The 12431-nt window shown below is 37.7% G+C and overlaps 1 long non-coding RNA gene across 1 annotated transcript in view; it reads left to right on the forward strand.

Moving 5' to 3' along the window:
- The window catches only part of LOC113485360, a 227058-nt gene that overhangs the window by 148112 nt on the left and 66515 nt on the right, over window positions 1-12431 (forward strand). Inside the window, exon 3 of the long non-coding RNA XR_003399411.1 lies at window positions 872-941. This is a non-coding gene — a long non-coding RNA (uncharacterized LOC113485360). The remainder of the gene's footprint in view (window positions 1-871; window positions 942-12431) is intronic.

Consider the following 12431-nt stretch of genomic DNA (forward strand, 5'->3'; position numbering starts at 1 on the left):
GGCTCATCCATATTTACAGATGTCTTAATTCTATATATTTTAATTTGTTTAAATTATGTCCATTATTAAAAGGTATCTTTATACCACATGTAAAATAATTCACAGTTAAAATATAAATTGTATTCACCATTCCAGATTCCAAGGCACTAGCCTGACTTCATTTTCCCAGAAGGGTAAATGATGGCAGTTAAAAGGTTTGGACCAGAATGACTCTACACTGGCAGTGTGTTTAAGTCTTAGTCACAAAGGGCATACTAAAAAAACATAGTAGAGAAGCGGACAAGTGGGTACCATCCAGATGCTGAGAGGGTCCAAGCCATAAAAATATTGGAAAGAAATATTTTTTCTTCAATATCTCAATGCTTGAAAATTCCCACATTGCCTTGATTCATGACTATTTGCTTCCAGACAAAAATGCTTCATGATCTTGCAAAGTGAATGAATGAAGGCAGGTCCTGTGACATGCTGAGCTGAGAGGAACTACTCAAAAATTTCAGTGTAATATATTCTCTTACTCCAATAAGATTGTATATATCTCTTTGGGGTTGCATATAGACATGTACATACATTTATATAGAGTGTAATATGTAATTTTCAATATGACATACTACTGAGCATCTACCTGACCACTGCTGTGTTCTTTACTCCAATGATATCTCTCAACATCATTCAGAATGAGGCACTTGTAAAATCTGAATCATCTTTTAATTTTTAAAACAAAGTTATAAGGCATCTAGGTGAAAAAGAAAATATTTATTATTTTAAGGTACAAATGAATCTACACTTTATAAAATGCTAGGAGCCAAGTGCTGAATGTCAAGTGTGTGATTACTGTATATAATAGCAAGAATGATATTTCTTCTCTTTGCAGGAACATCATTGATAAATGGCCTGGCTCATGTCCTATGATGATGTCAATAATGATAACAATTCCAGTCCAGGTAATTATAGTTTTTCTATTTGTAATTACACTGGCAGTTTCAAATGTCATACGGGGAGCGGCTGAGGGAACTGGGGGTGTTTAGTCTGGAGGAGGCTGAGGGGAGACCTCATCGCCCTCTACAGCTCCCTGAAAGGAGGGTGCAGAGAGCTGGGGATGAGTCTCTTTAACAGAGTAATAAGCGATATGACAAGAGGTAATGGCCTCAAATTGCACCAGGGAAGGTTTAGACTGGATGTTAGGAAGCATTTCTTTACAGAATGGATTGTTAGGCATTGGAATGGGCTGCCCAGGGAGGTGGTGGAGTCCCCATCCCTGGAGGTGTTTAAGAGTCAGGTCGACATAGCGCTGAGGGATATGGTGTAGTTGGGAACTGTCAGTGTGAGTTTAATGGTTGGACTGGATGATCTTCAAGGTCTTTTCCAACAGAGACGATTCTGTGATTCTGTGAAATATAGACAATATATTTTGCTGTTTCTAGTTTCAATTATGTGTTTGCGTAACTACATGCTATTAAATAATTGCTCTCTGAAAATAACTGACTGTCAGAGAAAAGTGTATGAAGGGCTTGGGAATGAATGACATGCAAAAGCATGATTGCTATTAACATTTTGGAATAGTACATGCTTGCTTAATGTTCACCAAATAAACTTTTTCATATCTTTGCCCATGAAATTAAATAACTGGTATGAGGTTCAGAAAAGCATGTCATCTATGTCTGCTAGCTAGTGCAAGATTTTCATGCCTCTTCCACCGACTCTGTCTACAGAATGGATCTACAGAACAAACATCTTGGCAATCATTTCTGCAATTCTTTGCAGAAGTGAAGTTTCAAGTTTTCTCACTGTCAGTATCCTCTGGCCCTGACAGTCCGCATGGACATGTGGTAGGCCACAGTGATGTCCTGCCCCATGCATGAATGACACAGAGCCAATTCTGCCCCATCAGTGGCACTCCAGGGACTTTTATATGCTAATGAGTGTTTCTAGCTATAGTAGCAGAACAGCAATCACAGATGAATGCCCAGGTGGATTTCTTTGTTTGCCTAGGCATCTCGCTTCATGATTTTATATAGCAAAGAACCATGGTGTACTTTTCAGGATGCCTCTGGTGATGAATCTTCTGCAACCTGTTCAGGAATGTAGATTCCGTGAGCTTACTAAGTGTGAAGTGTCTCCTATTGAAATCAAAGCCAAAACCTTTACTGTACATGTGAAGCGCCAGCACTAGGTCCCAGAGCCAGTCTCAGATCACCAAAGAAAATGATCTATATTGTTAGAGAGCAGTGTAGAGTACCATATAGAATACTATAAAAAAACGGATATTTTAAGTAAGTGGGGTCTGACTGGGAGTCACTTACTAACAAAGAAAAATGGATGCCCTATTTTTTCAAAGGCACAATATCCAAAAGCTTTATTTTTAGTATTAAAAAACGCTGTTCCCAAATACAGTGAATGGAACAAAGTCCTGACTGACAAGGGACACGCACAATACCCCCTACTACATTAGTGTTTTCTTTGAATAGTAAACAAAAGCCATATTTAGCACTTCCATAACACTTTATATGCTCAAAGGACTTCACTAACTATTACTGGCATATCTAGATGCTTCTTATATGCAAATGAATGCAGATATGAGAGTAGGCATTAGGAAGCAGGATATTAGAATACATTAGCAAACGGACAATAGAAAACAGCTGGTTTGACTAACTGTGGAGGATCTGAGTAGGGAGTAGTGGAGAGCACAATTCACTGCCCAGAATTATGGAAAGAATTGTGCTAATTGCCATCATGGCTTAGAAACTCATCACTTAATTAGCAATATAAATATTTTAAAAAGTAACATTTTAGAAAACCACAATAAAAGGTTCCATTGTGAGAATGGGAAAGGATTAATCCACAGTTGGCTGGACTGATAGCGCCCAGCCTTCATTCTCTTGCCTTACAACAACACACTCGGTGAGAATTAATACAACACAATTCATGCCCTGTCATGTCTCATTACTTAATTATGAAATGTCTGTAGTACTTTGGACATTACTGAACTTGTTTGATTGGCTGTGACTGATGTCATACCCACTTTAATAGTAGCCAGTACATGCATGGATAAGCCTGTCCCCCTCCTCACAATTTTCCTTCTTTCTATTCATGAATTCTATTTCATAACAGTAATAATATACTCCAGGCAGTGCATTTCTAGGGAATTATTGCATTTCTCAAGTGGGTAAAGTCATCTGGCCTTTCAGCCTTATGCCTTACAACACCTTCCTAGGCATGTTATAATTGCCAAGAAATACACTATATCTTGTGTATTATAATTCTTACATGCCACTGTTTCTTTCTCACTCAACTAGCCCAAATAGACTCCAATAGGAAAAGAGAATTTGTCAGGTGCATTTTTTTAAAATGAGTCTCTCAGATATATTTGCAAGACTTGGAGTGTCTCATGCACATATAATTTAAATGCATTAATTTACAAATATTAATCATTTAACATCCTGTATAAAATATAATGGTCACATTCTCATATCCCTTGACAATCCCAGAGCACTGTCTCCTATGTCTCTAAGGTAGGAGCAGCACAAGATGACACACTTGATTTAATAAGAGCACAGAGCCAGATGCAATGATATGATAGAATGCTTAGATATTTTAAAGTGAGATGCTGTGGCATAAATATATCTTAAAAGGAATCATTTTTGTAAAGCAATCTCTGAGTCTAATGACTGAAGAAAGTACAGGGTATTCTGCTCAGTTTATGGTAAACTACTAAAGTAAAAACTTACTTTAGATAGGAAGATAAAATAATTTAGACATCAAAAATAAATATCCTCAGATTTAACCAGGAAAAATTCTGATATTTCTAGCCCCTCCACCACAGAATTTTGACAGACTCACTTATGGATCAGCAGAGTTGGGATGAAATCTCAGTCAACTTTATCTTTTCTGAGTTATTAGGGTACACTTTTGAAGTTATGATTCAGGCTGCCATGAATACTTTGTAGTCCTATAGTAATTTTCAAGCAAATATCTCTAATAACTCGATGAGCTTTAATGAATCAAGCCTTCTGGCAAAGTCCAAAATGAAGGTCAATTTAGTAGAAACTAAATTGTGGCAGTTTGCTAAATTAGCACATTTTATACCTGTAATTATGAAATAGGAAACCACTCTCCTACCAGAGTCAAATATTCTTCCAGTAGTTCCATTCTTTATTTTTTCCTCCCGTGGAGGTGACACCTCCCATTGCCTGAACTAAGGCTGCCCTAGACTTAACCATAGTATATGTGAAATTGGAGGATGACTGGGTAGTTAAACACAATGCTGTGCCTTAGGGTGCTTCATTTCTGCCCCATCCTGGCCTGGACTTCCCATGTCTGCTACAGCCATACTTCAGATGTAAAACAGTACTGCACGAAGTGCTTCCTCTGAAACACCCAGCTAGAAGTGGTGACTTTGTGTCTATTAGAGTTAGCTGATAAATAAAATTAAGGCCACAGCCAAAAATTAACGTATTTCAGCAGCTGGAAAGTGCACACATTTATGCCATCTATGGCAAAGGACTGTTAAAGCTCTGAAGAGACTGTTCTTAAAATAACTGGGGCAAGAACAAGCTGAAGATTTTAATTTTGCATGATGTATAATGTCACATTTATAAATAAGTAACAAATTGGAGTCTCCCATGGTTCCCTTCTTCAGTTTTGACATACCTGCTGTAAACCAACATGGTCACAGAGAAAACAAGGTGTAAGGCTAAACAGGTTTATAGCCCTGCTTTGTGGAAAATAAAGCAATGGGAGGTGAACTAGAAGAGATAACTGGGATATATTCTGTTAGAAATAATTTTTCTTCAGAGTGAATATTTAAGACCTATTAAAAATGTCAGTGAGTTGAAGACAGAGATGAAGATGGGGCCAAACCACATCCTGAAATCCAATATGTCTTTTAAAAGAGGAAAAATGAAAACAGGAGATCAGCATTAAAATCCAGAATAATTGCGGATTTAGGAAGACTGAAGATTCCCATCATCCATGAGTTTTAACCCAGCAGCTTCTTCTGTCAGTAATGATTTCAACTCCATTTATCAGAAACCCAGAAAGTCTTAGTCCTTGGTGGTGTCTCTTCTCCTTTCATAGGTATTATCTTTGACTCAGATACTTGAATGCCTCGATATCCTTTGGGACCAGCTCCTGAGTGACTGGAGCATTAACAGCACTGCATTAAGTTGCCATATTCTCTGCCCAAGGGACAGTAATCCATGCCTCCTACCTGCAGGAAGAATGTCTTCATCAGCAAACAACGGTTATTCTGAAGCTGGAAGCTCTTGGCCTTCTTGTTAAGATGCTTTACTTTGTACAAAACAAACACTTTTACACTGAGATGGAACCAGTACTACCTGAGTTTCCTAACCACTTGTCTATACATCCATCTTCATGTATTTTCTGACACAACAGCATCCTCTGCAACAGGACAGCCTTCATCTCACAAGACTGTGAAGTTATGAGGGGAAAAGGTTAAAAAAAATCCTCCTTCTGTATTTGTCTGTAGAGGGGGCAGACGCTTACCTGGCTATTCCCGCACTTCACACAAGTAAGCTCTTGTTTCATGACTCCCAGAAGGACCTAAATAAGAGGCTGAAAGAAGGGGACCAGTACAGAACAACAGTGCCAAGAGTCAGGCGGATGTACACACTCATCTACAGAACTTTCAGTTTACAGTGCTTTTTGGTCAGGCCTGAGTGTCATTGTCAGTGTTTTCCCACATCTAATTTAAACACATGAAAAGGCATGTGAATGCTCATTTTCCCTTAAGAATCTGAACCTTAATGTACAGTGTATTAAACTCTGAAGTAGCTTGGGAAGTATTGAGATTGACATCAGGTAGTTAACAAATACTCATTGACCATTTGATGTTGCATACATGCATCTCTAAAATTCAACAGATACCTGGCATCAGTCACGCTCAGCCACTGACATGCAGCTAACTCCTTGTTACAATTGAGCGGTACTTGACTCTAGGATTGTTTCACCATTTTCCTTAAATTCATCAAACAGGCTTTGAACAAGGTTATGATGGGAATATGGTTTCAAGTAGAGGGGTTTTCTAAAAATTACTATCAAACCCTGGAAACCTACCAAATGGCAATAAGAAGGAAAAAAATCAGATATCAGGTTGTACGTAGTACCTTATTCTGCCAGTAGTGAAAAAAAGATCTGACAAATTAAGATAACTATTTTAAATGTACAAAACCATCTGTAATCTTTCAGCCTTCCTCTATGCCACAAATCCCTTCTCTCTCTGGAAGAATTATACTTGCCACTCTTTGCTCTTGTTTATTATCAGTCTTTCACCTGAGAAAACAAGTGTGTTATCAGTGACTGGTCATACAGCAGTATGAATAAATAAGTAATGACAAAATCATAGGTGACTATAGTTTGTGCAATACTGATGAAATTACAATTGTTTTCAAGAAATATTTAAAAATTCATTACTAGAGGTAAACACTTTTGTAAGATTACAAACTACCTTGAAACCAGTTGTGTAGAAAGGCTATGATCAAACATAATTTATCAAATTAGCTTTACTACAAACAATTTAATGATAATTATAAAGATCTACAAGAACTTGGAATTCAAGGAGTGACTAAGTATGTTGAACTGTTATTGGTACTACTAAAGGCAAGTGAAAAAGTTAAACAGACCAATAAATAGAATAAGACTGCAAAATATGTGATATTTTATATCATAAATGATATTTTAAATTATGGATTATCTCCATACTTTGTTTTTCAGGATGAGCTCATGCATCCATTTTTTCATCAAGGAGTAAAAATTTTAATAGATTGTGAATTTGAAGATATTCTCATCTTAATCATGACATCATTTACTTTGTTCAGAAAGACCCAAGTGTCATTAAGCAATTACATAAATAAGGAATACTGTCATGTAAGTATTAAAGTGTGATAGGTATTTTTGCTCTGCAATGATAATGAGGCCATGAGTGCTATGACTTGATAGGAAACAAAATCTATTTCTGTTGGATATATTTACTTTCACTGCTAGCACATACATTTGCACCAGCAACATAGTTTATGTTTACCAGAAGAGCTGTCATTTAACTAACAGATGGCTCCAGTGGCAGTACATAAAGCAACTCACTGAAATTGTTCAGTGATTCCAAACTACTTTAACAATGTATTCCAAATTCCCATCATTTTATGTGAAACTATAATTTATTTATTGTTGCCACTTCTTATACAGACCCTATCATTCCAATCTGAGTACCTCCCAGTAATATAAAGCATATATAGAAGATATTTTATTTCTTCCTCTCCCTCTTCTTTCCAGTCAGCAAACATTTTAAATTTATTTTATTTTACCATATATCTATATCTCTGTCTGTTTGAGAAGAATGAATAAATACTGTTTCTCCGTTACAACTTTTACCATATGTGAACATACACATATAGATAAAAATATAAATATAGGTTTTATATATACCTATATCATATGTATAACTCATACACATATAAAAGCTTTAGGAAGCCAGCATCAATGTCCACCCACAAACAAAATGGTCACACAGCACATCCAGTCAAGTTCTTAGTCTAAAACTAGTGCCACGCCTGTACACTTTGTCCACTTTCACCCTCAATCAGCTTGCCTGTTCATGCCACAGAAAAGAGAGAAAAGAGAGAAGTTAAAGCAAAGAGAAACCCTTACCCAGAAGGCACTACTCTGCACAAGGAAATGTCACCTCCCAGACCAGGAACTTGTCCTTCCCTGTTAGCTTGTTGAGCTGCAGGAACCTGTGCCAATTTTCTACCAAAATGTATTAGAAATTAGTAACTGCTGGGAGATTAATAAATGATGTTTGTGTTGTGGGACATGGACCCAGGACAGTGCCATGTTCCCTGTTCCCATAAGGCAACTGAAAATCCTGAGATAATCCAGAAGTTTCTGCACAGTCTTTCTTTCATGTTCATGGATCAGACTAATCAGGACATGCTACAAGGATGAGATAACTGTGTCAGTTAATTGTTGTAACTCAGAAAGGAGGGAAAGTGGATGTGGAGCAATGGGTACAATGGCCCAGCAAGTTCCTATGGAAAGATCTGCATTCAAATAAAAGCTGATCTGTTCAGCCTTTCTGCCTGTATGTTTTTTGGTACTGCTAGATCTTCTTCAAAACGAGCACAGCAGGGAAGGTCTGCTTTTACAGCAAGATGAGAGTCTGGGGACACTTCTCAGGCATTAACTGTGGCTGTGTGTGATAACTGTCAAGGGACACAAATGGCATTAGACCATCAGACTGGATAAATGGGGGCTGGTGACCAAAGCACAGTGTGCTTGATCAGTATGACCACGAGTGTAGGAACAGTTTTTCCATTGGTGGACACTGAAGTTGTAAGGGCCCAGCTCTATCAGATGAATGTGCCCAAGTCCACGGGGCCTGATGGGATTCATCCCAGAGTACAGACAGAGGTAGAGGATATTACAGTAGGACCTCGATCATCTACCACAGGTCTGGGGAGTCTGGGCAGGTCTGTGCTGACTGGAAGCTGGGCAGTGTTATTCCAGTCTACAAGAAGGGTGTGAGGGAAGACCCGGGGAGCTACAGAGATGTTATCCTCAGTTCCTGGAACAATTATAAAGAAGATCGTACTGGGTGCTGCTGATGGGCATTTAAAGAATAGTGCAATCACCAGGTGCAGTCAACATGGAAAGCCCTATTTAACTAATTTGATATTCTTCTATGAGAAGGTCATCCACCTAGTGGGTGAAGGGAAGGTCGTGGATGTAGTTTTTCTGTATTTTAGTAAGGCTTTTGATACTGTCCCTCACATCATCCGCTGGACAAGTTGTCCAGCTGTGGGATGAGAGGTTTCACAGTGCACTGGGTGAAGAACTGGCTGAAGGGCATATATCAAAGTGTTGTAGAGAATGAGGTTAGATCTTTCTGGCAGTCAGTCACCAGCAGTGTTCCTCAGGGTTCAATTCTAGGGCCAGTTATGTTCAATTTATCTATCAATGTTCTGGATGCAGTTGAATGAACTGTTAGCAAATCTGTTAGTGATACCAAACTGGGAGATGCTGTTGACTCTCTTGAGAGATGTAAGACCTTGCAGAGGGATCTAGATAGATTGGAACATTGGAATATGATTAATGGGATGAAATTTAAGAAGTTGAAATGATGGATTCTGCACCTAAGGTGGAGTAATGCTGGACACAAATATAAACTGGGAGATGAGCGGTTGGAGAGCAGCCCTGCAGAAAGGGATCTGAACCAGAAATGATGATGGTAGACAGCAGGCTAATATGAGTCAGCAGCGTGCCCTGGCAGCCAGGAGGGAAAACATCATCCTGGGGTACATCAAACACAGCATAACCAGCTGGTCAAAAGAGGTGATTATCCCTCTGCATTTACAGCCTTGGTGCAGCCTCATCTGGAGTACTGTGTGCAGTTCTGGGCCCCTCTATTTAAGAAGGATGTGAAGGGCCTTGAATACATCCAGGGGAGGACAACAAAGCTGGTGAAAGGACTGGTGGAATATCCTATGGGGAGCACCTAAGGAATTTAGGTTTGTCTAGTTTGGAGAAAAGGAGGTTGAAGGGCAACCTCAGTGCTCTCTACAGCTGAGGGGGGAGGTGGTGAGCTCTTCTTCCTAGTATCCAGCGATAGGACATGTGGGAATGGTACAAAGCTAAACCAGGGGAGGTTTAGACAGGGCATTTGGAAACATTTCCTTAGCTAGAGGGTGATCAAACACTGGAACAGGCTTCCTAGACAGGTGGCCAATGTCCCAAGACTGTCAGTGTTTAAGAGACATTTGGATAATGTTCTTAGCAACATGCTTTAACTTTTGGTCAGCCCTGAACTAGTCAGGCAGTTGGACTAGATGACTGTTGTACATTCCTTCCAACTGAAGGGCCAGGATATCCAGACATGGAGAACTGGGTTGTCTGGGTTGTGTCAGAGGTCTAGTAGCAGAACAAGGAAGCATGCTGTGGCACCAGTGCAGGGCTTTTCTACCACCAATGTTGCTGTCAACAACGACTAACAAGTAGGGAAAAGTTTAACAAGAAACATTATATTCTAGGCTGAAGGAAACAGTGTGAGTGGCAGGATTTCCTAGGATCAGAGACAAAAACTTTGATGTCTTCTGAAGGGAGATATCTGTTTGGAATTGGTGGATATATCTGCATGCAGACATGTTGGAACATGTTGGAACATTTTACATATTAAATATCCTATGTATCAGAAGATGATCAGGACATTTTTAGAAGGAACCTCTTTATCCACATATTGGTATCACATCTTTCAGAAAACAACAGTGATTTACTTAGTGTTTAGGGTTTTTAATAAAATGTCAGCTTCTGTGTCACATTAACTATGTAAATATTTAATTTAAGCCTAAAAGCACTGAAAGAATGACTACCAAGTGAAATAGAGGCTCTTGTCAAAGAATGAAAAACAAAGCCCTACATATACCTACACAAATCTGAGCTAGAAAACTTCTTTTCCTTCACCATGCCGAATACCATAGTCAGTGTGTCTGCTTCTGAAAAAGAAAAAAGATAAAAAATCCTCCTACATTTAATATGTTCACACTAAAATTTGTATTTCAATTAAATAAGATTATTAATGACAAAATCAAATATATAATATGGCCTTGGTTTTTCCAGACAGGTAAAGTTCACTTGATGCTTTTCTGAATATGGGTATTTTCCCAAACCCAAGAGGTAGAGTTGATGAAAAGATTTTTTCCCCTCATAAAAAAACTATATCAAGGGACAGGACTGAATACTAAGGTGTATGATTTTCTGACAAGAAAATTAACTTGTAAAAAAAAAAAATCTTCTTTGTTTTTCCCCAACATTTTTTTACAGAATTTTAAAAATCCAATCTGATGTCTGTAAAACCAATTTAAAGATTCATATGTATGTTTGTGTTTGTATTATATTATAACCACAAGCATTTTAGTCTACTGAAAAATAGCTGTATAGCAAGAAAAAAGTAGACAACAGTTTTTCTTATGGGTATTTAGAAGTATGCACCAGTTTGTTACTGATTGAGTGAGCGTGAGGAACCTCTAACAGTGAAACCTTTACTCTTTGCTGCAGAAGCTGCTGGAGACTCAGAAATGATGCTTTCAGGAAAGAGTTTGCAGTAATCAAAAAAGCTGTATGGAATATAGAGCCATAGCTAGTGGAGAGAGGGAAAAACTGATTCAAGCAACCATAAAAGCATTCCTCTTTCCAGTTTGTTACAAAAGAAAAGCTTCTTGTCTTTTATATCCTAAATAATTCTGCTGCAAAATTATCTAACTTCATTTTCCATGAGACTTTCCATCTGATCTGTGTGCAAGCCTAAATCTTCATGTTAGATATCTACAGTACAGATTGACTTCTGTTTGCTCTGTTTAGCAAGAACTACAGGAACAGGTTCGTAGGGTGAAACACTGTTGAGACATTGACATCCATTGAGTACTTATTTCAGGGGTTATCTCAGACCCCTGTCAAAACTTTGGTTTTCTTTTTATCCAAGAATAATCCAGTTCATGTGCTCTGAGATTTTTCTGCAAAGCAAACTAAAGAATGCTATGTGGGAATGACTGGAAAATTTGTTCCATATATATACTGGCAATCCAGCCTAAAAAAAATAATATAGACATACCTTTCATCTGTCAGAGATGACCTTTCTTCACCTTTGTGTTGGACAGCATTTTATGTAAGGAGGAGTCCTTTACCAATATGAAAATAAGACAAATGGTTTCTCATGTGGATCCCATACATGAAATGTAAAATGAAATTCTGGAAATATACTTTTTAGGGAAACATCCTAACCAAATATTTGCAAACCTTGTTATTCCATTCTATCTTAAAGATAACTCAAGGAATTTATTGACTATGTTTGGTAATTTGTTCATGCCAGCCATGACACAAATGCATACTTGATCACTATCTATATTTTAAGCATCTGTCCAAAGAAAGAAATTAACCTTTATAATTTGGTAGGGAATGATTTGAATATGATTAGTGAACATAGATTTAATATTTTCCATAAAAATTAGGTCTACATTTTCATGTACTTTTTTCCCATCTTCCTCATAGACAATAACAGCCTTCTGCAGCTGAGCATTTCTCATGAGCACCTTATAATTTCTTTGTTTTATTCATTAAGAATTTCAAATTTCATAACAAGGCATTCACCAGCTTAGACTTCTAAACTAATACTTGATCTTTGATCTACTCTACCGTGTATTTCATTAAATGGTTGCATTATGTTCTCACTGCAAATTTTATTCTTTGTCCTGAAAGACAGTTTTCTATTCTATCTGTTGTGCAAAGTCTAAATTTATTTTCTGCGATTTTCAGGGTGTGAAAAAATGAGAAGCAAAATCCATCTTAATTTCTGTCACAAGTTATATGCAAGTTTTCAGTAATATAAAATAATAATGTAAACATTTCTGGCACCAAAAGAAAGATATAAT

The sequence above is a fragment of the Athene cunicularia genome (genome assembly GCF_003259725.1).
Source record: "Athene cunicularia isolate RWA chromosome 1 unlocalized genomic scaffold, athCun1 chr1_part1, whole genome shotgun sequence".
Classification (NCBI taxonomy): Eukaryota; Metazoa; Chordata; class Aves; order Strigiformes; family Strigidae; genus Athene; species Athene cunicularia.